This window comes from Aquarana catesbeiana, linkage group LG06 (genome assembly GCF_042186555.1).
Source record: "Aquarana catesbeiana isolate 2022-GZ linkage group LG06, ASM4218655v1, whole genome shotgun sequence".
Classification (NCBI taxonomy): domain Eukaryota; kingdom Metazoa; phylum Chordata; class Amphibia; order Anura; family Ranidae; genus Aquarana; species Aquarana catesbeiana.
The window spans coordinates 200,053,622-200,081,558 of record NC_133329.1 but is presented as its reverse complement, the minus strand read 5'-3'; the positions used below and the strand labels follow the sequence as shown (position 1 = coordinate 200,081,558).

At 44.9% G+C, this 27,937-nt stretch overlaps 1 long non-coding RNA gene across 1 annotated transcript in view; it reads right to left on the bottom strand.

Annotated features, from left to right (window-relative positions):
• LOC141101825 (uncharacterized) overlaps positions 1–22,660 on the bottom strand; it is a 33,304-nt gene extending 10,644 nt beyond the window's left edge. The window contains exon 1 of the long non-coding RNA XR_012235029.1: positions 21,965–22,660. This is a non-coding gene — a long non-coding RNA (uncharacterized lncRNA). The remainder of the gene's footprint in view (positions 1–21,964) is intronic.
• Between the last annotated feature and the right edge of the window lie 5,277 nt (positions 22,661–27,937).

The following is a 27,937-nucleotide window of genomic DNA, read 5'->3' as shown; positions in this document are numbered from 1 at the left end:
TTAAATTTTTTTTTAATAAAGGACTTGTCCCAAGGCGTGTATTGTGTTTTTTTTACCATTTTCACACATTTTTTGTGAAATGGTAGGGGTTACCGTTTCACACTGGGGGGCAGGATTTGGGGGTCCCCTTGTTAAAGGGGGCTTCCAGATTCTGATAAGCCCCCCGCCCGCAGACCCCCACAACCACCGGGCAAGGGTTGTGGAGATGAGGCCCTTTTCCCCATCAACATGGGGACAAGGTGCTTTGGGAGGCTACCTCAAAACACCCTCCCAATGTTGAGGGCATGTGGCCTGGTATGGTTCAGGAAAAGAGGGGGGATGAGAAAGCGCCCCCCCCTCTTTTCCTGCGGCCTGCAAGGTTGCATGCTCGGATAAGGGTCTGGTATGGGTTTTTGGGGAATCCCATGACGTTATTTTCAATGACTTTTATGTGTATTGCCGGGACTGACAATTCATATAGCCGTAAGTACTTTTAAATGACTTTTTTTCCCTTTAAAAATGTCATTTTGCTCTCGGACTGTTCTAAACACGGGAAACATGCGCTACTTTAAAAGGCATACTATAGACACCCCCCAGGTACGAAATTTAAAGGAATATTACACTTTTATTGTTTCACTATAAGCATTATTAAAATCACTGCTCCCGAAAAAACGTCCTTTTTTTTAAAATTTTTTTGCATTGATACATGTCCCCTGGGGCAAGACCCAGGTCCCCAAACACTTTCTATGAAAATACCATGCATATAAGCCTTTAAAATTAGCACTTTTGATTTCTCCCATAGACTTTTAAAAGGGTGTTCCGCGGCTTTCAAATTTGGCGCAAACACCCCAAATTGTTTGCTATTCGGCAAACCGGTGAACACCCGATGTTCGAATCGAACTTACGTTCGACTCGAACATCGGGACCATCCCTAGTCTTGAATAAACATATTGCCTGCCTCAGGCCTTGCTGTGAACAACTTTTCTTTCAACTGGGGTATTAAACCATCAAGAAACCTTTGTTTTGCCAGTTGTGTAGATGGACATTCAGTTTCTCCCGCCTTCTCTTCCTCTATTTTAAGGCCTGCTTCCTCAGCCATATCGCTTAACCACCTCCAATAAGCACCTGCTGCTTCCTCTTTCCCTTGCCTAGCATTCATAAATTCAGCATGTCCGGTTTGTCCATATATTTGGGGCAATTTTTCCATCTTATCTAGATTTTTGATGTCTACAACACATTCTTTAAGTATATAGCCAGACATGTTGCTTCCCACTGCTTTAATAAGAAGCTGATGAATGTCAGTAGCAGAAGCCTCATATGCTTCCTGTGCTGCACTAAGTTTGTTTGCAAACCCAATTGGATTCATTCTAGGATCTCCCAATCCCTCTAATATGGCTCTCATTTCTTGGGGACTAAAAGGTACATGCCATTTAATTTGAGACTTACTGTCAACAGCATTACCTTCAAAAACTAATTGGGTTCTGACAGGATAAACAGCAACAGACTGCTCTGTGACAGGGGCAGTAGGGGTGGCGTCTCCCTTCCTTCTCTCCATCTTGCTGCCACAATTTGGAAATTATGGTTTGCTCTGGAAGTTTAGACTCTCTCTCTCTTTCTCTGGCCAAAGCCTTAAGTTCAGAGAGATCTAGTTTTGCATATGTGCTTTCTGATTTATGCCAATCATTTGTTTCTAGGATACGAGCCAAAATCCTCTTTGTAGGTTGATATGGGGCTGGTAAACCTCTGCTCTTTATTATATTGCATAGCTCATCTGTTGTGTGTTCCTGTCAGGGTTGGGCTCAGCCCCTCCTTCTCTGAGCTGGCCGCTCAGCTGTCAGCTAATTGCCAGCTCCCATCTCTCTCCACAGTTACCCAGCTGTTGTTGATTCTACTCGCCAGTCCTGCCTACTTAAAGCCGTCCAGCTCACTTGATCTCTGCCTTCGCCTTTGTCAACATCACAGAGACATTTCTCCTGCGTTCCTGTTGAAGACTTGCTCGGCTGACTTTCCTTCTGGCTCCTGATCCTGCCTGCTGTACTACTACGTTTATCTCTGGCTCTCCGACATTTGCTTGGCTGACTACCCGATCCAGTTGCTGAACTCTGGCTTGTTTTGACTACGTTTACTCTGTTTACATTATTATTATTATTATTATTATTATTAATAAACAAGTGTGATTTAACTATACTTCTGTCTAGGTCTGATTCATGGTTCCTGATAGTAGGCGAAGGCCATGAATTCAGAAGATACAGTCAATCCACTTGCTGGTAATATTTTTTCCAGATTGGATGAGCAAGATCACCGCATAGATCAGTTTGCCATAGAGTTACAAACGCTCCTGAGTCGCACGGCTCACCTGGAAACTCCCACTGTGGCTGTTCCGGTACAACCTGAGTTGCAGGCTGTCCCTGCTGCTGTGCCAGTCTCTGTGCAGGCACCCGTCTCGAGTATTAACTCTATAAGAGGTATGTCTGGTTCCGCTCCGCTTCCCCAGCGAATTGGGGGTGATCCAGTTCAATGCAGAGGGTTTCTCAACCAGGTTAAGATTTGCTTCTGTCCGTGGGAAATGCCTGGGGCAGCATCTCAAAGTAAAGTAGGTTTCGTGATATCTTTGCTTTCTGAGAGAGCCTTGGCCTGGGCAAACCCTCTATGGAAGACGCAAAAACCTGTTGAGTTACCCTGAGTTTGTGGCCTCCTTTAAAAGGGTATTTGACGTTTCCGCACGCCCTGCTTCTGCTGCCAAGTGCCACATGTCCATCAGAGTACGAGAACTGTTGCCGACTACGCCATTGAATTCCGTACTCTGGCAGCAGAGGTTGCTTGGAACAATGAGGCCCTCATGGCTGCTTTTTCTCATGGTCTCTTGGATTCCATCAAGGATGAGATAGCAGCCCGAGATATACCCACTGCGCTGGAGAGGTTGATCACGTTTGCCATCCTCATTGACTCCAGAATCAGAGAAAGACTCTCTTTTAAGGAGCATTTGCGGAAGCCTCCTGTATGTTTGCCTCCGAGCTTTGCAGTCCCACCCGTGCCTCCCTCACCTTCCATGCCTCCTGGTACCGAGTCGGCCAGTGAAGATGAACCCATGCACTTGGGCTTCATGTGTTTCTATGCGGATGAGAGGGCCTTTAGGAGGAGGGAGAGATTGTGCCTTTATTGTGGCCAGGCAGGTCACTTTTTGAAGTCTTGTCCTACCCGTCCAGGGAACGCCCGAACCTTGAGGTCCTGTCATGGACAGACCTTAGGTGGTTTTGTTTCGTCCCCAGTTATCCAGAAGGATAAGACCCTGGTTTCAGTCACCCTTTCTTGGGCTGAGTCGTCCATCGAGATACAGGCTCTAATCGACTCTGGGGCTGCAGGCCTGTTCATTGATGCTGCCTTTGTATCGCAGCACTCGATTCCATTGCAGCTGCATGACACTCCACTTGCCATTGAGGCTCTTGATGGGAGACCTCTACAATCTGCCCATGTGACTCATGAGACGGTTCTGTTGTCCATGGCCGTAGGGGGTTTTCACCATGAGATAATCCAATTTCAAGTTATTTCCTCACCTAGGTTTACGCTGGTTATTAGTTATCCTTGGTTACAGAGGCACTACCCCTCTTTTGATTGGCTCCGTGCTGAGGTTCTCTCCTGGTCACCACAATGCAGTGAGACATGCTTCCAGAAGGTAGCCAAGGTCCTGTGCACCTCTTCACTCTCCTCCCTGACGGAGGAGTACCGCGATTTTAGCGATGTCTTTGACAAAGGTCAAGCTGGTAGTTTGCCTCCACACCGGCCTTATGATTGCGCAATTGACCTTCAACCTGGTGCCATACCCCCTCGTGGCCGGGTTTACCCTTTGTCGGTCTTGAAGGATAAGGCCATAGAGGAGTATGTTGCAGACGCACTTTCTCGAGGTTTCATCTGCAAATCCTCATCTCCTGCTGGTGCTGGTTTCTTCTTTATGAAGAAGCACAATTTGTGAGTATGGCCTCTTGTAGTCAAAGATAACAGGTCTTAAACCGTACCATCATCCAAATTAATATACAGAAAGAAGGGAGAGTGGGAACAAGGGGACAGTGGCTGATGTTGGCCCCATAACATTCCCACCCTAAAATGGCAGGACTATACCGGTACAGATAAACAATAGTAAACAATTGATGTAAAAAAGGGGGTTTATTACAAAAGAAACAATACAAAGTATACTGATTAAAATGTAAAACAGAAATTCAGGATTCCCCAAAGAATATCTGTTGGTTACAAGGTATAGAATGGTCATGTTCTCGACTAGTTTCGCGATATTATCGCTTCCTCAGGAGGACCAATCTATAAAACAAATAATAAAATGCAATACAAGCAGAGAGAAGACATTGCACAACAAGTAATGATCATAAAAACAGCATGTGAAAAGAAAAATAACAAAAAACATAATTACTGGTTTGGCTTAATCTATGATTGGGTGATCATGTGCGGTACCGGGCCGCCTAATTGACTCTCCCCCAGGGGCATAACATAGATAAGGGGCCACATAAATGGCTAGTTAAAAGGTACGATAAATTGGCCATTAACCTAGTAGGGGGAGTTTTTTTCTTCTCCTTCCTCCCCCTTGTTTTTTCCTCCCCTGTCTTTCCCAAAAACTCCCCCTACTAGGTTAATGGCCAATTTATCGTACCTTTTAACTAGCCATTTATGTGGCCCCTTATCTAGGTTATGCCCCTTTTTTCAGAGAGCTCTACATTATCCCCCTTGTCCGCCGTGGGGGAGAGTCAATTAGGCGGCCCGGTACCGCACACGATCACCCAATCATAGGGTAAGCCAAACCAGTAATTATGTTTTTTGTTATTTTTCTTTTCACATGCTATTTTTATGATCATTACTTGTTGTGCAATGTCTTCTCTCTGCTTGTATTGCATTTTATTATTTGTTTTATAGATTGGTCCTCCTGAGGAAGCGATAATATCGCGAAACTAGTCGAGAACATGACCATTCTATACCTTGTAACCAACAGATATTCTTTGGGGAATCCTGAATTTCTGTTTTACATTTTTTTTTTTATATAATCTTTATTGTATATTTTTCAAATATAACAAATAATAACAAATAATAACACAGAGGGTATAAAAAGAAAAAAAAGGGAGGGGGGGATCCAATAAATCACAATGCAGTATCATAAAGGTATACAAATACCATACATATGAAAAGGATGTGTTTTAAAGATTGAATAGAAACAAATAGTGCAAGCTTATACTAAAACCTCCACGAAAGTGTGTCACGTGAGATACTTATGACTTCCTCATCCTGCGTCCACCCTTGTAATAAAGGTGGAATCTATGGTTGAGACCACTTTCATAACTAGTCAGGTTAACAGTAACTGTGTTAAGAAAACAATATCCTGTTAGTGTCTAAGGATTTGACCCAGGCAGGAAATAGGGGGGGGGGGTGGAGAAAAAAAAAAAAAAAAAAAAAAGGGGGGGGAAATTGGTGGGGAAGGTTGATGGGTATGTCTAAAAATCACTGATACATCTGCCTAAAGGCTAGCACAGCTGTGTGCAGTAAAAGTGCAATATCATTATCATTATGTGGATCCTGGTGGTGAATTAAGTACGCCGTGGCCCTCACCCTCTGAAGCCGTTTAAAAAACAGCTCCAACAATGTCCGACCTACAGGAAACGGCCCCGGGGGAAACCTGAAGGGGGGACGCCCTGTCCTTAGACTTATAATGTATCCATGTTGCCCAGATTGCATAAAATTTGTCAAACTTATCTTTACATTTTGCCATCCACTCCTCCGCCGCCATAACCGAGTCAATCAGGCCCATCCACTCAGTACGTCCCGGAATATGGGTTGATTTCCAGTGGACGGGGATCAAACGCCGTGCAGCATTTAAGAGATGTGGGAGTATCGACTTCCGGTATTGACTTAGTGGGGTGGATGGCACATGCAGTAGGAACTCCAATGGGGAGTCCGGTAAATCCACGTCTAGGATAACCTTTATCTGGGCTCTGACATCTAGCCAGAAGGGTCGGAGCCTCGGGCACTCCCACCAAATATGTAGGAAAGTGCCCCTGAGCCCGCAGCCCCTCCAACATGCCTCCGAAGCTGTCGGATAGATTTTCGCCAATTTCGTTGGTACCTTATACCATCTGGTTAATAGTTTGAAACAATTTTCCTGCGTTTTGGTGTCTATTGAGCTTTTATGAGTTAGTCGATAAAGGTTATTCAATTGGACCTCAGTAAATGTGTGTCCCAGGTCCCTTTCCCATTCCCTAATGTATGTTGGTTTGTTCTGAGATTCCGCAGACTGCAGCATCCCATAAAGCAAGGAAATGGAGTGAGAAATGGGATCCTCGGATTTACATAGTTTTTCAAAGAGGGTTAGTGATGAGGGGGGTCGCACCGGAAAAGGTAGACTCTTAATAAAATGCTGTAATTGTCTATATCGCCATCCATCCATAGGAAAGCTACCAAACTGGGATCGGAGCCAATCTAAGGACACCAAACCCTGTTCGTGAATAAATCGTCCACAGCGAACCTCCCCATCATTGGTCCAATTGCGAAGGTATGAAAGGTGTTCCCCCGGAGTGAACCAGGGAAAGCCTCCTAACGGTGCGAGCGGGGATGTTGGCTGTGACAGCTGCTTCTTTGAGTTGATGGCATCCCACAGTCTCAGCACATGTATAGTGATCGGGGAAACAAAGCTCGAGAGACCTCTGTTCTCTCGTGGGAGCCAAGGGGCATGGGACAGGTTGCGCCCCGCCAGAAATTTCTCGAGAGGAACCCAGGCCTTGGTGAAGGTGTGGTGGTGCCAGTCGAGAACTCTCTGCAGGGCCACTGCCTCGTAATATTTGCGGACAGAAGGCACTCCCAAACCACCCATATTTTTAGGGCGTTGCAGCGTGCGGAGGGCTAAGCGGGGTACATGACCCTGCCAAATAAACTTAACAAATAGGCTGTTGAAGGTTGAGAAAAGAGATCTGGGCAAAGCAATAGGTATCATCTGGAGAAAAAACAGGATTCGTGGTAGTACATTCATTTTCAGTATGCTGACTCGCCCCATCCACGAAAAGGAAGTGCGATCCCACCTAGTTAAATCAGTTTTGATAGTTGCGAGTAATGGTGCAAAATTGCATGAGTAAAGTTGTGTTATATCTGCTGGGAGGTGGATCCCCAGGTATTTTAAGGAAGAGCAACACCACGTGAAGGAAAAGGAGGCCTGTAGTTGGGAGCGCATCGCTTGAGGAATATTGAGGGGGAGAATCTCGGACTTGCTATAATTAATTTTGAAATTTGATAAGGTACAGAATCTTTTTAATTCGGCCATGATGTTAGGTAGGGAGATCAGTGGGTCTGTAACATAGAAAAGAACGTCGTCTGCATACGCCGATAATTTATGTTCCGTCGTTCCCACCATGAGCCCCTTAATATTAGGGTTTGCTCTGATTATGTTGAGTAGAGGTTCTAGAGTGAGGGCAAAAATCAGGGGAGACAGAGGGCACCCCTGCCGTGTACCGTTTCGAATAGGGAAGGGGTTAGAAAGCGTTCCATTTACTTTAACCTGCGCTTCGGGGGAGCTGTATAATGACCCTATCCATTGGAGCATATTACTTCCCAGGCCCAATCGAGAGAGTACCGCCTGCAGGTAGGCCCAGTCCACCCTGTCGAAGGCCTTCTCAGCGTCCGTAGACAAGAGAAGACAGGGTGCACTGGACCGTCGCAGGTTCGCCCAGTGTATCAATTGTATGGCTCGGTTGGAGTTGTCTCTAGCCTCCCTTCCTGTTATAAAACCCGTTTGATCTGTATGAATCACCGAAGGGAGGATAGGTTTGAGGCGATTGGCTAATACTTTCGCGAAAATTTTGATATCAGTGTTCAGCAATGAAATCGGCCTATAGCTGCTAGGGATGGAGGGGTCTTTGCCCTCCTTTGGAAGGACGGTGATGTGCGCCATCAACGCGTCCCTCGGGAGGGTGGTACCTGAAGCTAAGGCATTGAAATACGTGCACATTCGGGCAGCCAGGAGGTGAGAAAATTTGTGGTAGTACGCATTGGTTAGCCCATCAGGACCAGGGCTTTTCCCATGCGGAAGATCTTTAATGATTGCTTCTATTTCCTCTACCGCCATAGGCTTATCAAGCTGAGCACTGATTTGTTGCGATATTTGTGGTGTGAGAGCCTCCTCCAAATATTGCGCAATACAGTCCGCCTTCTGAGAGGGCGTATGTCCTACAAGTGTGGCTGGGAGTTGATAAAGTTGGGCATAATAATCGCGAAAGGCATCTGCAATTTTAGAGGATAGTACAGTTTGGGATCCCGATGGTGTTTGAATTTTATGGACATGTCCGGATGCACGTTGCCGTTTCAGGGCCCTGGCCAGTAATTTGCCACATTTATTACCAAATTCATAGAATTTATGTGAGACGTATCGGAGTCTATCACGGGTTCGTTTTTCTAGTAGGTCTGAGAGCTGTGCCCTGAGGGCTGTTAATTTCTCGTATAAAAGAGGGGTCAATTGCCGTTTGTGTTTGAGTTCAACTGTGCGCAATTGTGTCAGCAAGGATTGGAGTTCCCCACAGCGCGCTTTTTTGAGCCTAGCTCCTTGTGCAATAAATTCTCCTCTTATCACAGCTTTATGTCCCTCCCAAACATATGCCACCCCAGTTTCTCCCGTCGCGTTTTCTTTGAAGTACATAGAAATCGCATCTGTCACCTGAGCTAGCGCTACTGCATCATCTAACAGGTTTTCGTTCAGGCGCCAAGTCCATTGGCGAGCCTCTGAAGACAAAGGTGCCAGGGAAATGGAAATGGGTGCATGATCGGAAATCGTCATAGATCCGATTGACGTGCCAGAGAGCGACTCCAGAAGGTGTTGATCTACCAATAGAAGATCTATCCGCGTGTACACTTTATGTGTTGCAGAGTAGTAGCTGAAATCCTTTACAGTAGGATGTGTCACTCTCCAGCAGTCAACCAGATGACTAGCGTGTAAGGTTTTACGGAAGCGCTTAAGAAACGCAAAGGAGTGCGTAGAGTGGCCTGAAGAGGTGTCCAACTGCGGGTCGGGGCATACATTAAAGTCCCCTCCCACAATGAGACGCCCCTCGCGAAAATCGGAAAGGGAATCTAGGACCCTCTCCAAAAAGTTCAGCTGCCCAGAATTGGGAGCATATAGCGCTACAATTGTAAATTTTTGGTTGTATATAGTGCCTTTCAAAAAAACAAATCTGCCTTCAGGATCTGCGCGGTGGTCAATGGTGATAAAGGGGCAGTTTTTATGGATCGCCACCGCGACTCCACCTGATTTAGATTTGGGTGAATTGCTGAGGAACCATTGATTGTATATGTGTGTGGGGAGGCGAGGGACTGAGTCAGCTCTGAAATGAGTTTCCTGTAATAATAAGATATGTGCACCAGATCTCTTTGTCTCAAGCCACAACTTACTGCGTTTGGATGGAGAACTCAGGCCCCGTACGTTGTATGACACGACTTTCAGATCAGCCATTGCTGTTTGTCAGTAGGGTCCCCCAAAGGGCGTGAAGAGGACGAGGAGAGAGCCACGGCGTATCACCCGGCAAATCTAAAGTGCTGATAAGAAAAACAAATGAGTATAGCCCATGTAACAGACAGACAACCCTTCCATAGACATCATCATGAAACATTAGGGAGAAAAACAATAATAAAAAAAAAGAAGGGGGGGAGAGCATTGGAAAAGAAATTAAGAACATCAAGAAAACAAAAAACGTAATAACCTGTGGGTGTTTAATAACCTCTAGGTGCAACGGTGCAAAGATCGCCCGCCGGCCTAATGGCAACTTAAAATGCAGGCGACCATCGCGTCGTGCACTTCCTTCTACAAGGAATGTAACTCTCATGAGTTTACCTATGGGGGGAAGGTGGAGAGTCACTAAACAGTAGCCCCAACTGAGGGGACCCACTCCTTCATGTGAGCACCTCTAAAAATCAGATGCATGTGAGAATTATCTGCAACAGCAAAAATTGAACCAGCAGAATTTAGAACCAAAACACGGACATAGCACCAGTCCTGTAGGTAGAAGGTTGAAGCCTCTAAAGTCGTTCCTCCGCCTCAACGTATAGTTGGGGAAGATGGAGGACCCTGCTCCGTTGCATCAGCTTGTCTGTTCCGGGGCTTGTTGCGTCTTCTGCGGCGGGCTTGCAGCCAAGGTTCCTGACGGGCTGGTAGTGGAACTTCAGAGGAAATGCGCCAATCAGGTATGTCCACAGGGGGGAGGCCGAGGCGTGAGAGGAAATGAGGAAGATCTGACTTGTTCCGCAAAGTGATTTGTTGGCCATCTTTTGTGACGGAAAGGCTGAAGGGGAATCCCCAGCGGTATACCAAGTGTGCCTCCTGTAGGACTGCCAGCAGAGGCTTCAAGGCCCTGCGCTGCATCAGCGTGCGTCTGGATAAGTCCGGAAATAAGGACACTTGTGCTCCATCAAAATCCACATGGCGCATACCCCTGACATGAAACATGATGCGCTCCTTCACAGTATATTTATGCAGTTTACAGATAATGTCTCGTGGTTTGTCAGGGTCTTCTGAGGGAGGTCTAAGGGCCCTGTGTGCCCGATCGATCTCTATGTGGTCGGGAGCTTCTCTCCCCAGGATCTGGGTGAACAACCCCTGAAGGGAGGGGATTATGTCCCTAGGGCCTGTGGCCTCTGGCAGACCTCTAATACGAATGTTGACCCTGCGACTTCTATTCTCCACATCATCAAGTTGATCGAGCAAAGAGTCAATCCGTTGGTCCTGCATTTTACTGTGTGCTTGTAAAGCCTGTAGGGAAGGGTTAATGTCCTCCACTGTCGCCTCTAGGGCCTCCACCCTACCTCCTATGTGAGCAGTGTCAGCTTGTAAATCCTCAATGTCTTTTCTGAAGGCCTTCTCCATGCGGGCCATGAATCCTTCAAGGTCTGCCCAGGTAGGGAGGGCAAGGATATGGGACCTGAGGTCGCCGTCATCTAGGGCTATGTGTGGGCCTCTGGGCCCTGAGGCCGTGTGTTGGGAGAGTCCAGAGGTGGGGGAGGGAGAGGCGGCCGATCGGGCCGGGAGAGCGTGCAGCGGGGTATGATCATGGCTCTTCCCTACATCTCTCCTACCCGGGCTACTGAACGGGCTTCCTCTGGAGTCCGGAGAGGATGGGATATGGGGGGATGCCGGTGGATGGTGCGGCGACATTGCTGGGGGTGCCGCGTGTGCGGCCTGAGAAGACTCACCCGGCGCCATCTTGGGTTCTGCTCCCGTCCGTCTTCCCCCACAGAAAAAGGCCTCAAGAGAGCTGGAACGAAGCCGTGGGGTTCTTCGGGGCTGCGGGGATGGCTTCCGCCGTGTCGGCATCGCACGGAGCCGGCGTCAGGGTCGCTGTGTGCTGCTGCAGGAGCGATATGTGGAGCGGGTCAGACGGAGCTCAGCTCACACACGTCCGCTCTGTTCCATGTCTCGGCCACGCCCCCTCTCTGTTTTACATTTTAATCAGTATACTTTGTATTGTTTCTTTTGTAATAAACCCCCTTTTTTACATCAATTGTTTACTATTGTTTATCTGTACCGGTATAGTCCTGCCATTTTAGGGTGGGAATGTTATGGGGCCAACATCAGCCACTGTCCCCTTGTTCCCACTCTCCCTTCTTTCTGTATATTAATTTGGATGATGGTACGGTTTAAGACCTGTTATCTTTGACTACAAGAGGCCATACTAACAAATTGTGCATATTCATTGGGTGGATAACACACCCGTTTTTTCTTTTTCTTTTCCCTGAGTGCCTCTAGTTCTTAACTTAGATTACCATTTCTTTTATATTAAGTTTCCATTACGTCGGAGGTTGGCCCCCCTCTTACATGGTTCATACATGGGGACAGTTTTATTATTGACCACGCAGGTTTATCTCCATACAGCTAGACGTCCCTTCCTAGCCATTTCGACAGATCATCTCTCGATATAGCTTTCAAATATCAACTCACTATGGTTCATTAGTTGGGTTTAGTCAGTTTAAATTCACTACCTTCTACCCAAGAGTATGTGTTGTTATGGACCGGTTAATTTCCGGCCCAACCATGATTATTGATGTTATCCACATTTATAATCCATAGCTGATTCTCACCCACTATGGCCCTTTTGTCTCCTATTTAAAACCCATTATAATTATTTTATTATCGCCATATTGCGACTATCCTTGTACACCTATTAATATGATACTGTATGGAGTATGACATCGTATAGAGTTCCCTGCCCTCTATGTCATTTGATCCCTAATTCAGCTATTCGAGGACATCTTCATCTTAATCCATTCAACTCATATGGTTCCTTTCTATTGGTTGTCACCAACATTCCTTAGTTAAGTATTCTCACCATAGTGCACCTTTTTTCACTGCATCACTCTTTCATATATTTCATTCTTCATATTTTGATACATCCATTCATTTATTCCCCCAACACCTTTCACCTCATTACCCAGAATGTATCTGGAATCAACAGTCTTCATTCCTTGTATTGTTACATTCCCTCCCCTTGTCCTCCCCCCCCCCCCCATCCCTTATTCTCACTCCCACCTCCCACTCCCATCACTTACCAATAGGAAGCCTTACCCTATCAACTGATTTCATTTTCCAACATGGGCTCATTTTAGCCAATGCCTTCCCCCTCTGTTTCTAGAGCCATTTATGGTGACCAATCCCCGTTTGTGTTTACCAACACCGTAAAGGTTATGGTGGCATTTAACATTGCCACTCATACTCCTTTCTACCTACACTGTTACATATTATTTATAATTCAATGCTTTATGATGCTTTATGATTTATTTGTATGTGTTTGGCCATCCCTGGGTGTCCGGCGCGGTCCGCGGCTGCCTGTGCCTTCCCACAGCGGCGGACTTGTGTTTCTCCTGGCAGAGATGACTCTCCTCTGTTCATCTCTTGCTCGTCCTTGCCGAGCCCAGGGTTCCCTACCCATGGGCTCGCCTCGAACGCGCTTGCGCAGTAGCGCGGGCCGCGCACCTGCGCAGTGCGGAGAAACTGACCCGGTGACGTCAGACGCGACCGGACGGCGGCGTCGTGGGCGTCTCCGGGTTGGGGAGCTCACTTAACGGGCCCTCGGGCCTGTGAGTGAGCAGTACAGCTCTCTCCACGGTGGACTGCTGACGTGGGACGGGATGGAAGGGAAGTTTGCAATGTCTCACTGGCGGACATCTATGGGTACGGTTCCTGCTTTTTTACCTTGGATATTATCCTTCACCCGACGCTATCTATCACTGATACCGTCATATGGATACTATCCTGTATCTTATGCTATATTTGATACTCTTTTACTGACAGATTCCTTGTAACCTTGTGGGTATCCACCCATCTTGTTGGGCCCCCACATCTTGTACCCGTTATGATGCCCCAGTGGTTAGACATGGTTGGCCTTCCTGTTCCTTACGGACCATCCGACCCCCGCGTCTCTGGAAATCTTCATGTGGAGTGGCATCTCTGTTACCCCTGGTTTAACCACTGCGGTGAGCTATATTATATGCCCCAACCAATTTACTAACCAAGGTGCTATTTAACCCTTGTCCCCCCCTCCCCCATTCTTCCCTCCCCTGTGTACTGTTTGTCTCAGCCTGCTCTGTCCCCATCCCTTCCCCCCCCCCCCTTCCCCTTAACCCTCTTCCCCCCTACCACTCCTTGTTGTGCCCTCCCCCTTCCCCTCTTCCCTCTCCCCCCCTCTACTTATGTTCATTCCCCTCATTCCTTTTCCCTCTCTTCCTTTCCCTCTCCCCCTCCCCTTTCCTTTCCACCCCCCCTTTCCCCACCCCTTCCCTCCCTCTCCCCCCCCCTATGTCCTTTCTTCTCCTTCCTCCCCCTTGTTTTTTCCTCCCCTGTCTTTCCCAAAAACTCCCCCTACTAGGTTAATGGCCAATTTATCGTACCTTTTAACTAGCCATTTATGTGGCCCCTTATCTATGTTATGCCCCTTTTTTCAGAGAGCTCTACATTATCCCCCTTGTCCGCCGTGGGGGAGAGTCAATTAGGCGGCCCGGTACCGCACACGATCACCCAATCATAGGGTAAGCCAAACCAGTAATTATGTTTTTTGTTATTTTTCTTTTCACATGCTGTTTTTATGATCATTACTTGTTGTGCAATGTCTTCTCTCTGCTTGTATTGCATTTTATCATTTGTTTTATAGATTGGTCCTCCTGAGGAAGCGATAATATCGCGAAACTAGTCGAGAACATGACCATTCTATACCTTGTAACCAACAGATATTCTTTGGGGAATCCTGAATTTCTGTTTTACATTTTAATCAGTATACTTTGTATTGTTTCTTTTGTAATAAACCCCCTTTTTTACATCAATTGTTTACTATTGTTTATCTGTACCGGTATAGTCCTGCCATTTTAGGGTGGGAATGTTATGGGGCCAACATCAGCCACTGTCCCCTTGTTCCCACTCTCCCTTCTTTCTTTATGAAGAACAGCGGTGAACTGAGACCTTGTATTGATTATAGGGGTCCTACAGATTAAGCTTGCCTATCCAATTCCATTGATTACAGAGTAATTTGACCGCCTCAAGGGAGCAACAGTTTTCACAAAGCTTGATTTGAGAGGGGCATACAATCTTGTGCGGATTAAGGAGGGCGACAAGTGGAAAACTGCGTTTAATACCAGAACAGGCCATTATGAGTACCTCGTAATGCCTTTTGGCCTTTGTAACGCCCCAGCAGTTTTTTCCAGGAATTTATTAACAATGTCCTCCGAGATTTGTTGCAGTTACGTGTGGTGGTTTATCTCGATGATATCCTCATATTTTCCAAGTCCCTGGAGAGCCACCACACAGATGTCTGTCGTGTGCTTCAAAAACTGAGAGAAAACAATCTCTATTGTAAACTGGAGAAGTGCGAGTTCCATCGTGAACAGGTAACATTTCCACTGCTGGTTTTCTCGATGGACCCAAAGAAACTTTCGGCAGTCCTACAGTGGCCCCGACCCGTGGGTTTACATCCTCTGCAGTGGTTCCTGGGCTTTGCCAGCTATTATCAGAAGTTTATTCGTAACTTCTCGTCTCTGGTCAAGCTCCTGACTGATATGACCAGAAAGGACTGCAACCCACAGAGTTGGTCTCCGGAGTCCATTAAGGCCTTTGAGAGTCTCAAGACTGCCTTTGTTTCTGCTTCTGTGTTGGCACATCCTGATCCTACATTGCCTTTTATCCTAGAAGTTGACGCTTCTGAGACTGGAGTTGGCACCCTTCTGTCACAGCGTCCTAACTCTGAGAGCGCTATGCATCCGTGTGGCTACTTTTCCAAGAAATTGTCACCTGCAGAGTGCAATTAGGAGATTGGTGATAGAGATCTGTTGGCAATCATTTTAGCCCTGAAAGAATGGAGACATCTCCTTGAAGGTACCACTGTACCGATTCTCATTCTTACTGACCATAAGAATCTCACAATCTTGTCTGAGGCTAAGTCCCTCTCTCCCAGAAGGGCGCGGTGGGCTCTTTTCTTGTCGAGTTTTAATTACATTGTCTCATTCTTACCCAGTACTAAGAATGTAAGGGCTGACATCTTATCACGACAATTTTCCTCCACTTCCAAGTTGGAGTCGGTTCCAGTTCCTGTGATTCCTCCTGATCGTATTTTGGCTACAGTTCGCACCAGTCTTACTTCTCCTTTGGGTGACAAAATTCTTGCTGCTCAGGTCCATGCTCCTTCTGAGAAACCTTGTGACCGCTGCTTTGTCCCAGAGAGTCTCCGTACTGCCGTGCTCCAGACTTATCATTCTCCCAAGGCAGCTGGTCACCCTGGGAAGAATCAACTCGTCTGGGACATTTCCCAACAATTCTGGTGGCCTAGTCTATGTGCTGATGTAACTGCCTTCGTAGCTGCTTGTTCCGTGTGTGCTCAGAGTAAGACTTCACGACACCTTCCAGTGGGCCTCCTACAACCCATACCCAATGGAGAGAGGCCCTGGACCCACCTGTCTATGGATTTCATTGTGGAGTTACCCAACTCCCAAGGCAACACTGTTACCCTTATGGTGGTTGACCAGTTCTCAAAGATGTGTCATTGTATTCCACTTAAGAAGCTGCCCACTTCTAAGGAACTGGCTTCCATTTTTGCTCAGGAGATCTTTCACTTACATGGACTACCCAAGGTGATTGTCTCGGACAGGGGTAGTCAGTTTTTCTCCCGATTCTGGCGAGCCTTTTTTGCACAGTTTGGAATTCAGCTTGCTTTCTGCTCTGCGTATCACCCGCAGTCTAATGGGGCCACAGAATGAACCAATCAGTCCTTGGAGCAATTCCTACATTGCTATATTTCTGACCATCATAACAACTGGTCAGACCTATTACCGTGGGCAGAGTTTGCTCACAACAGTGCCTTGAATTCTGCTTCCCGATTGTCCCCATTTATGGCGAATTATGGTTTCCAACCTTCCATGTTTCCTGACTCGTTTGTTCCGCAGAGTATTCCTGCATTAGAGGAACATCTTCGTGGTCTTCGTTCCACTTGGGTACTAGTTCTGGAGGCTTTGCAACATGCTAACGAGAGGTACAGACTCCATGCTGACCGCAGACGCCTGCCTGCGCCTTCCTACCAGGTAGGGGACAGAGTCTGACTGTCATCTCGCAACCTCCGACTTAGTGTTCCTTCTTTGAAGTTCGCACTTCGGTTTATTAGGCCTTTCGGTATCCTTCACAGGATTAACCCAGTGGCTTACGCCTTGGACCTTCCTCCTAGTATGCGCATCTCAAATGTGTTTCAGGTCTCCTTATTGAAACCTTTGGTCTGCAACCACTTTACCACCTCGGTGCCACGTCCTTGCCCTATACAGGTTGAGAACGATGAGGATTATGAAGTACAATCCATTGTTGACTCCCGTAGGTTCAGTGGGCGCATACAGTACCTGGTGCATTGGAAGGGGTACGGTCCGGAGCAAAATGCTTCAGAACTCATTGGACAGCGCCTCAGAGTGCAGATGGACAATGACCCGAAGCATACTGTGAAAGCAACCAAAGAGTTTTTAAGGGAAAGAAGTGGAATGTTATGCAATGGCCAAGTCAATCACCTGACCTGAATCCGATTGAGCATGCATTTTACTTGCTGAAGACAAAACTGAAGGGAAAATGCCCCAAGAACAAGCAGGAACTGAGGACAGTTGCAGTAGAGGCCTGGCAGAGCATCACCAGGGATGAAACCCAGCGTCTGGTGATGTCTATGCGTTCCTGGCTTCAGGCTGTAATTGACTGCAAAGGATTTGCAACCAAGTATTAAAAAATGAAAGTTTGATGGATGATTGTTAATCTGTCCCATTACTTTTGGTCCCTTAAAAAGTGGGAGGCACATATACAAACTGTTGTAATTCCTACACGGTTCACCTGATTTGGATGTAAATACCCTCAAATTAAAGCTGAAAGTCTGCAGTTAAAGCACATCTTGTTCGTTTCATTTCAAATCCATTGTGGTGGTGTATAGAGCCAAAAAGATTAGAATTGTGTTGATGTCCCAATATTTATGGACCTGACTGTACTTCTGTAATCCACTTCTCTGATGTGTGAAATATGCCTGGAAAACACAGTGCACTGACAAACACCCAGGTGGACAGAATATCAGCTTTTTACTTTTTTAAAGGTCAAAGCAAGCATTCTCCTTCAACCCTAAATATTCATTTATTTTCTTTTAAAGGTCAGGGTTTACTATAAGGTCTAAACAAATTCACAATACTAACATCAGAAATCTTAGAAATAGTAAAGTATGATTAATGGACAAAGTAGTAATAATCCACTGTATTATATTGGTATTTAGCACACACCCAAAGCTGAAATGCATCCTGAGGCAATGTTCCTAGCGTCCCATACCTGCAAGCCACCCTAGGCACAGTATATCTGCAGCTTGACACAGACAGAATAATAAAGCAAGTAGAGTAAACTCATATTTCCAGTATGTCCCCTTCTCATATCTTCCTCCCCGACACCTGCTTTTGATAGAAGTATTGGAAAGTCACAATGCCTGCCACTAGTTCCTGTATATTATATATGCATTTTTTACTTCAAAGCATTGATAGCTTCTTTTTGTTTGGAGAGATTGTGTTACATAGTTAGTTTTTGTAACTGATACACAAAATTTAGAGATGATCTTTTGGCTTGTCAAACTTGAACAGCTTGAACCTTCACCAAATATTCTTTGTGACTTTCTTTTGTTAAAGGAACAGAGGTCCAGCCTTAGGCATGTCGTTAGAGAAGGTGCCAAGATATACCTGAAAAAGCGAAACACAGTCCTATAAGCCTACCCCCGACCAGCTCCAATGACTAACAGATTTGCAGTAAAAACAGACACTCCCAGCGTATGATTGATGTTATTTTCACATTTTTAAATGCTTGATCTTTCATATTTTGGTTACTGTAAAAAATGTAAAGATTTGTAGATTAGCAACAAAAAGCAGGGTACATTAGCTACTATGATGTCTGCCGAACCATTTAAAAAGTGTATCTAAACCCAAGTGCAAAAATATAATATTTTGCAACTTACCAGTTCTTAGGCTACATTCACACCTGATCAGAGTGCTTTTCAAGTGTTTTTATTCAAGAGCTTTTGAGCATTTTTGCAAGCATATACAAGCTTTTAAGAAATGTATTACAAGAGATTTACAGGTATATTTAAGCTTCAGGCATTTTTGTTTTAGCCAATAGAAAGCACTAGGTGTAGGAGAGGGGAGGAGTTTGGGGGTGGAGAGCTGCTGTTGGGCCAGAATATGCGCTACAAAATGCACATAAAAACGTGCATGTCACGTGTTTTGGCACATTTCCTTTGACATTTACGGAGCCAAGAACACTCCAATCTGCCTGAAAAGTAGCTCATGTACTTTTTTGAGTGACAGAAGTTATGCTACAAACAACAAAATGCTCAGATGTGAACTGGGGCAATTGAAAACAATAGGATTTGGCTTGTTGAGTGTTTTTGAGCTTTTAATTTAAAGCTTCAAGTTTCAAAATGATCAGGTGTGAATTAGGCCTTAGAAGTGGCTGTATTTGTTTTTCTTTTTTCAAACTCTTTTTTTCTTTATGTAGCGTTACCCCCGCAAGGGCCGCTGTAATATACCGGTCTTCTGTCCCACACCAGTGATGGCTCACCCTCACCTGGATTCAAGTAACACTAAAACACTGTTTAAACTTTTAGCTGGGCTTTATTAGAACTAGCAATAAGCCCTGAAAAGTGATAAACTGATTAACAGAATACCAATATTAAATGCAATGATATAATACAACTGCTCAGTAAAGGAAAACAGGATTTGTGTTCGTTCTCTTTAACCGCTAGTGGGAGGCCTTGCCTGAAATGCAATGAACAAGTGTTGAACGAAACTGTACAATACAATACAAAAATAATGTTCAACAATTTCCCAAAAGTGATATTACTGACTATAAGATCTTACCTAGGTAATGTAGGTTCTAGCTAACCACTGGCCAGTGGGAATTCTATTCACAAAAACACATACAGAGTCTGTGATAGTTAGATAGCTATGATAGTTTGCTATTCCCTTATATAGATATAACCCAGATAGATATAACGCTTGTCTTATTTGATATTTGATTTGATAACAAAATACCTGGCTCACGGTATATTAGCCAGAGTCCAGGAAGTAATAAAAGAGAAGTATCTATCTACTGAACTCGTGTATGTCTCAGGTGTCCTTTTATGAAAGTGCGGTAAAATACCGCTTTTCAGTTCTCAGGCATTCTCAGAGGAGATCGCTCTCCTCTGAGTGCCTGTTTATGAAAGTGTGTAGATCGCTTCTCATGTTGAGTTGAGGAGCGATCTACAAACGCCGGGAACTCCTGAGAATGGCTCCTCTCACTGTAATCTCGTGTGATATAGCGGAATTACAGTATGAGGAACCATAAAATACAAAAGTTTAACACAAATCAGCACACATTATTCCCCAACATATTAATAAAATAATAAAGATAAATTCCCCCTACACAATATACATTAACCTAATTATAAAAAAAACATTGTTTTTATCAATATTTAAAGATCATACATGTCCCTATTTAAATGTGAATGGTGTATAGTAAATGAATGTAATGCACATATGTAATGCAGCTATACACCATTCATATAAATGCAAAATACATTTATAATCATTAAAAAAATAATTTTAATAAAGTATACAAGTATAAATATTTATTAATAAATTAAAATAAAATATATTTCATTATAGATAAACATAAAAATTGATAAACTGGTGCGATGCGAGAACACTGCGAATCCACTGCGGGTTCCCGCATCGCACCGACTCGCATGTCAGTTCACACTGCCATATGCGAATCGCTGGGGAGTGTCAATACATTGTTAAGGACACCCCCAGATCAGCTTGCATATCGCACTGCGAACTGACAGTTCGGACATGAATCGGATCGCATATGTGTGAACACACATGCGATCCGATTCTGGTCCGAACAGAAAAAAGGGTCCTGTGCGTGTTTGCACCGAATGCGGTGCGATATCAGCCATACTATCTGTACAGCTGATATCACACCGCACAGACATCGCATGTAATGTGAATGGCAGTGTGCTGCAAATAACATGCGATGCCTGTGCGATGTCCGGCATCGCACAAGTGTGAACTGGGCCTAAAAGTTAACACCCCCAAATCAGTTCGCATATCGCAGTGCGATTTGCAAACTCGGACAGTAATCGAATCGCATGGGTGTGAACACCCATGCAATCCGATTCTGCTGTGGACCAAAAAAAGGGTCCTGTAAGAGTTTGGTCCGAGGGCAATGGCTGAATGTATGGCTGAAATCGCATCGCACAGAGATCGGATGTGATTTTGCACTGCGGTGCGAATCACATCCGATCTCGGACACCGCAGCAGTGGGAACTGGCCCTAAATCATATTGCATTTGCACCAAAATGGTACAGGACCCTTTATTTGGTCCGCACTGGAATCGGATTGCATGGGTGTGAACACCCATGCGATCCGATTCCTGCACCATTACATAGTTCGCACTGCGATCTGTGAAATGATCTGGGGGTGTCATTAACTTTACATTGACACCCGCAGTGGTGCGCAGATGTCAATGTAGGTGCGATGTGAAAACCCGCACAGGAATCACGCATCGCACAAGTGTGAACCCAGCCAGAGACGTGAACATCTAAAAAAAAAAAAAATATATAATATATATATATATATATATATATATATATATATATATATATATATATATATATATATATATGTATGTATGTATGTATGTATGTATGTATGTATGTATGTATGTATGTATGTATGTATGTGTGTGTGTGTGTGTGTGTATATATATATATACACATACACACACACTATAAATTCCTATCCTGCTGGTTTTGGGGTGTGTAATGGTGGGGAAGGTGTGCTCTGACTGTTTGGTGAAAGAAAGAAGTCAAAAGACTTCTTTCTTTCTCCAGAATATCAGCCAGTTTCAGGCTTCTCACTCTGATTCTCCACTTCTGAAATGGTGAATCAGAAAGTGAGAATTCTGTCACAGATTGCCAGTGAGGTGTGGAGATCGCACCTTCATAAACTGGCCGTTTCTGTGAATTCTCACTGTGCTGAGATAATCAGCGGAGAACATGTTCTCCGCTGATTATCTCAGTTTCATAAACTGGTAAAGAGCTGAGATCAGCGGTGAGACTCGGGATCGCCGCTGATCTCAGTTTCATAAAAGGACACCTCAGTAATTTGCTTCAAATGTGCACACTTTTACATTGAAGGTTAATTTGGCCAGGGGAACAGAAACAAAAGTGCCGAACGGTTCTGGTTCGGTCCAAAACACCAGCGTTGGGGCCCTTTAAATCCTGTGTTTGAGTACTCAGACTTTTGTGAAGTAATATTTGTAATCCACAGAATGGAAAGGGGTATCTTCACAAAGTGTCACAAAAATTAACAGATGTAATGATCCACCTTCAGACAGAGCTGCATTAGCAGTAAATAGGACTAGCAGAATTAAGCAAAATCCACTTACACAAGGATGGCAGAAGATTTCTCACCATTAGATGCATTATCTTCCTTCCAGCAATTGGTAGATTGATCGCTGTCTCAGTCAACTGGATGGCGATGGGAGCAACACATGCCACAGAAACCTCCAAACAGGATAATGATGATGATTGCTGCAGTACTGAAATTCGTCTCTAGATTTCTCTGCACTGTTAGCACATCTTCAGTAATCAGGCAGAATAACACACTGCAAACTCCCCTCTCAAGTGTGCACCTTCCTTTAGGAGAGTCACAGGCTTTGGAAGTGCTCAGGAGATAAACACATGGGATACTTTTTCTGTCTGCCTGCCACAATGCCAGTCTGTCTCCCCTCCTGTGTCCTCTCTCTCTCCCCCAATCACAGCTCTCCTGGGCTGCTATCCAATCCTGTCCTTCCCTGTTTTTGTTGTTAGGGGTGGGCTTCCTCCTTAGCTACAGCAGAACCCAATCTGGCTTCAATCCTGCAGCTGTTCACAATAGAATCTCTCCTCCTGCTATCAGTTTAGCCAGAAAATGCAATGCAATGTTTCAGAGAGCAATACTCTGCATATATTACAGCGGCAATACTAAGCCGGTGCTACATCTATTTTAACCTAATGATCCTGCCAGTAACATATTGCATGTTACATGATTTTTTTAAGCACCATTGAAATGCAAAAAACACATGATGGCAGCTTTTGTTGCTTTAGTAGGATAAAGAGCAAAATGTAAACTGACATGATTCAATCAACATCTATGTTGTTCACATTCCCCCTGAAATAAAATTAAACTGTGTGATATGGTACACAGTCCCTTTTTCATCATTGTCTACCAGCTCATGAATGGTAACCAACCTGCATATACTGTAATTACATGCTGTTCTTTTGGTTTGGCTGTGTCATTTTTGTATTTGAAAAGAAAAAATTAAATATGAGCTAATGTATGCATATGTCTTAACACTGTCTAAATTCAAGTGACATCATTAGTACACACTCTGGGACTGTTCTTATTCTTATTTTAATGCTTTAGTTTGATTATTTGCTATACATTCATACATTAAAAGTCAGCCTTTAAAAAAACGGAAAACTGAATGACAGATACCGTAATTTTCCTTTCCTGATGAGATGCATGGCAGCATAGATGGGTATAGCCCCCCCCCCCCATGCTTCCAGGACCTTAACTCATACATTTGAGCCCATCTGCAGTCTCTGCGTTCTGTAACTAGTCCTACCAAGCTGGGTGGGATCTGTGCTGCCATGGAGCTCGTCAGGAAAGGAAAATTACGGTAAGTATCTGTCATTCAATTTTCTGTTTTCCTGTCAGCACGGCTGGGAGCTAACTAGCCACACAGGGGAGGGATAATGCTACACACCCCTTAATTTTGGTTAAAAACAGAAGCCAGGATGCCTCTGCCAAATTCAACTGTCATTAGGGTTGCTTCTTTACAGTAATGAGCCATGAACGTAGATATTGATGCCCATGTAGCTGCCTTGCAGATTGTCTCTGGGAACTCTTGGCTGCTGCCACTCTCTAGGTCGAAAGTCTGCTAGTGGAGAGTGCCGTGATCCCCCTGGCACAGCCAACCCTTTCAACTTGTAGATCAAGGAGATGAGCTATACCAACCAAGAGGCAATAATCTTGTGGAAAGCCATGAAATCATTATGCGTTCCACCTGGAATGACAAACAGATGCTCCGACTTCCTAATGCCAGAAGTTAACTTGATGTAAAATTTTAAAGCTTGGCCCACATTGGATTGGCTAACTTCTTGGGCACTCCCAAAGGGGACGTAGGAAGGACAACCTCTTCTGTGATATGGACTGTGAAAGCCACTTCAGGCACAAATTTGAACATTGGTACGACCCTGTCCAGGTAGAAGATAAGTATGGGCTCTTTAAACCCCAAGGCCGCTAATACCGACGCTCTTCTGGCTGATGAAATTGCCACCAGGAAAGCAGTTTTCAGCGAGAGGTACCACAGGGGGCCACTTTGATTGAAGGCATCCGATGCAAAAATGTCCAACACCAATGGGAGATCCCACTTTGGGATCTATTAACCTCTGTTTCTCAAGACCCAAGCCATCAGCTTGAGTCTGTTGGGTGCTGGATGAATGGAGAAGATTCGATCTTACAGACAGAGGGAGTTAACCCTTGACACTCATTAGGAGGACCAGAGGATACCAAGGCCCCTTCAGCTAGTCTGGGATCACCACCAGAGCTGTCACCTTCCCCCGCCACAACCTCACCAGGAAGCTGAAAATCAGAGGTAGTGGCAGAAAGGCATAAGCTGTCTTGATGATCCACTCTGCGATCCACCCCGACTGCCTGTGGATTCTGCACCCTGGAATAGAACTTTGGCAACTTGGTGTTGACTGGGGAAGAAAATATCAATCTCTGTTAGTTCTCAAAAGATTTGCAGCAGTCTGGACTAGACATGTGCAAGTAGTTTTGTAGCAAATCGAAATTCGGCATTTTTTGCATCTTTTGGACAATCGGATGCATTCGGATGACATTGGGATGCATCCGGATGACATTCAGATGCATTGGAATGTAGGAAGAAAAAAATAACGAATTTCAACGAATACAAAATAAATTATAGAGAAAATAACAAATAAATTTGACATGATTCGGTAATTTGTTAAAGGTCTGATGGAAACAAAAGTTCAACTCAGAGTAATGCCCCGTACACATGGTCGGACTTTGTTCGGACATTCCGACAACAAAATCCTAGGATTTTTTCCGACGGATGTTGGCTCAAACTTGTTTTGCCTACACACGGTCGCACAAAGTTGTCGGAATTTCCGATCGCCAAGAACGCGGTGACGTACACCACGTACGACGAGACTAGAAAAGGCCGGTTCAGAACCAAGCGCGGCACCCTTTGGGCTCCTTTTGCTAATCTCGTGTTAGTAAAAGTTTGGTGAGAGACGATTCGCGCTTTTTCAGACTCGTGGCTTTCAGATCATTTTCTGCCGTTCAGTTTGTGCTTGTGGGTTTGTATCTGCTCTTCAGTGCGTGCAGCAAGTTCCGCGTGACTTTAAGTAGTCATTGTATTCTTGTTCGTTCGTTACTGGTTTTCAGGTCGCTCTTCACAGGCCTTGCTGTTCTTCAGTGCGTTCTGTTACTTCGTTCTGAGCAGCCGACCGTTTTCTAGCCATGTTTCGTATGCGTACTCCTCGTAGAGTTCGTGCTGTGCGGGGGCTTGGTGTTGGGGTCCTGACCTTGACACAAGTCCAGTCCATGAACAGGGTGAGGAGGAGTTCATGGACCAAGAATTGGTTGCCTCCGCGTGACCAGTTCTGTCATATGCCTTTGCTCCGTGAGATCCGTGAGAATAATCCTGATGATTTCAGGAACTTTCTCAGGATGACGGACCCCGTATTTCACCTTTGTTGGCTTCGCTGACCCCCTATATTAGCAGGCAGGATACCTGCATGAGGCAAGCCATCACTCCGGAGCAGAGGTTGGTCGCTACCTTGCGGTATTTGGCCACAGGGAGAAGCCTGCAGGACCTCAAGTTCTCAACAGGCATCTCCCCCCAGGCTCTGGGGATCATTATCCCAGAGACCTGTTCTGCCATCATACAGGTCCTGCAGAAGGAGTATATGAAGGTAAGATTTTTATCCTTTTATATCACATTTTATTGTATTGAATGTTTGCTAATATATTGTATTTCTTCCCTCATTCCCTAATTACCATGATTGTAATATGCTGTGAATGTCCCCTTTGTTCTCATGCATGCTGGATTTTTATGTAATTATTATTTTATGTCCTTCATACATATTTGCCCTTCAATAACCTCCCCAGCATGGTGTCTCCTGCCCTATATTCACCTCATGTAGTCACTTAACAATGTATTTTATCAGCTCCATAGTAGTGCTTTACCCCAAACACCCCCTAAAATGTTTGGAAATGTTATTTTTGATTTAAATTCAGGCAGAGTGCCAGAGGCTTTTTTTTGTGGTGTCCCCAGTGCTAACTCAGCTGATCCCAATTCTCTATCCTCAATCATCTATCTGCTGACTTTGCCAAACCCATACACACTATACCCACCTCTTTACTGGTCAGATTTATGGATGAATTCCCCAAAGCATGTAGTGCAAGGGCCTGCCTGTATACTTTCCAATGGTACTGTTTAAAGTTTTTGTATCCTATTATTATCTTGATAGGTAATATCAGAATGTTCAAATGTGCTCAAATGTGTACAGTGTGTATTTATATCTTTGTATTATGACACTTCTTACCTGTCCAGTGGTCTGCCAATAGTGTAACTAAGGAGGGGCTGTTCCAAGTAATACCCTGTATTTAGGCATTCATCTCTCAATGAAGTGAAGAGGGTTACCTGTCCAAGAGTTCCCCCCCCTATAATGTTAGAAATGGCCCATGAGAGGGGGGGGAGGGGGAATATGATAGGTGTACCTTATACTTTGTTGTTCTTAAATTCCCCTTAGTAAATGCTATCTGGAGGTTGCCCCATAATGTTTGTGTATAATCTGCTTGCCATGTATCTTTGAAAAAATAGTAATGTTTATTGTTTTTTCCTCAACAGTTTCCTTCAACGCCACAGGAATGGCAGACTGTGGCCTCCCACTTTGCCCAGCGGTGGGACTTTCCTAACTGCGGAGGGGCAATTGATGGGAAACACGTCCACATCGTCCCACCACCCAACTCGGGGTCGTACTATTATAATTACAAGGGGTTTAATAGTATAGTGATGTTGGCGGTGGTGTCGGCTAATTACGAGTTCTTGTATGTGGACGTGGGGAAGAATGGCCGGATGTCCGATGGTGGAGTGATCGCCCAGACGGAGTTCTACAGGCATCTCCAGAATGGCAGCTTGGACTTGCCACCTCCAGAGGACAATGTTGAAGGTCTCCCATTTGTGTTCGTTGCTGATGAAGCATTTGCGCTGGGGGACCACCTGATGCGGCCATTCCCGATGAGGACCCTCACCCCGGAACAGAGGGTTTTTAATTACCGGCTGGCCAGAGCCCGAAGAGTGGTGGAGAACACATTTGGAATCCTGGCCAGCCGGTTCCGATTATTTCTGACACCCATCCATATGGCGGAGTATAAACTGAACCATATAATACTTGCCTGCTGTGTTCTCCATAATTTTTTAAGAAAACATTCAGCCAACTATGCTGGCTCAGTTGGGCCTGAGGCCGGAATCCCAAATCCATCAACACTGACGGCGCTTGAAAGTGGCCGTCCTGGCTTGCCCTCCCTGAATGCCCGTGATGTCCGGTTACGCTACCTGGAGTTCTTTGCGGGTAGGGGGGCTATCAATATGCCAGACAATCTGTGACACCTTTTTCAAATAAAAAACAACCAAAAGAAATTCTTTGTGGACATTTACTGCTTGTGTTTGTTTTAGCTGACCCTGACAGAAATGTGTTGAGTGCAGAAAATGTCGTGATTGGGTAACCTTATAAAAAACACTGTTGGCTGGTACTTCCTAAATGCAAAAACACATTTCACTACAAGTGCACTTGCAACTGCACTGAACCTGCACTTGTAGTGCAAAGTGTATTTGCCCTTAGGAAATAACCCCCATTTTTGCATAAAACAGCAATTACATCACCCCAAAAGTGTTGTAGTGTTGAGACAATAATCCACACATTCTTGAGTAAGGCACTTTTTTATACCTGCACAATCACATGTGCATTTACCAAAGGTTTTTAAAACAAACCAACATGTTTGTTGTATAACAATGTTTGCAATAGCATTATCAAAAATCGAAATATCCATTTCAGATAAAACAGGCCTGTGTAAAACCAACAAGAAAGCCAAAAAACTTGAACTTACAAAGTTCACATATGTTAAAACCTGAAGGCTATATCAGACATCAGTATTTAGGAACTGGGTTTGATATAGTGTTCAGATGGGGGGAAATCACCCCTGGAAAAGCCAAATTTGGAAGATGCACACCAATTTACGAATGTCAACATGTGCTATCTGCCATCAGGGGGGATCAAGGGATGTG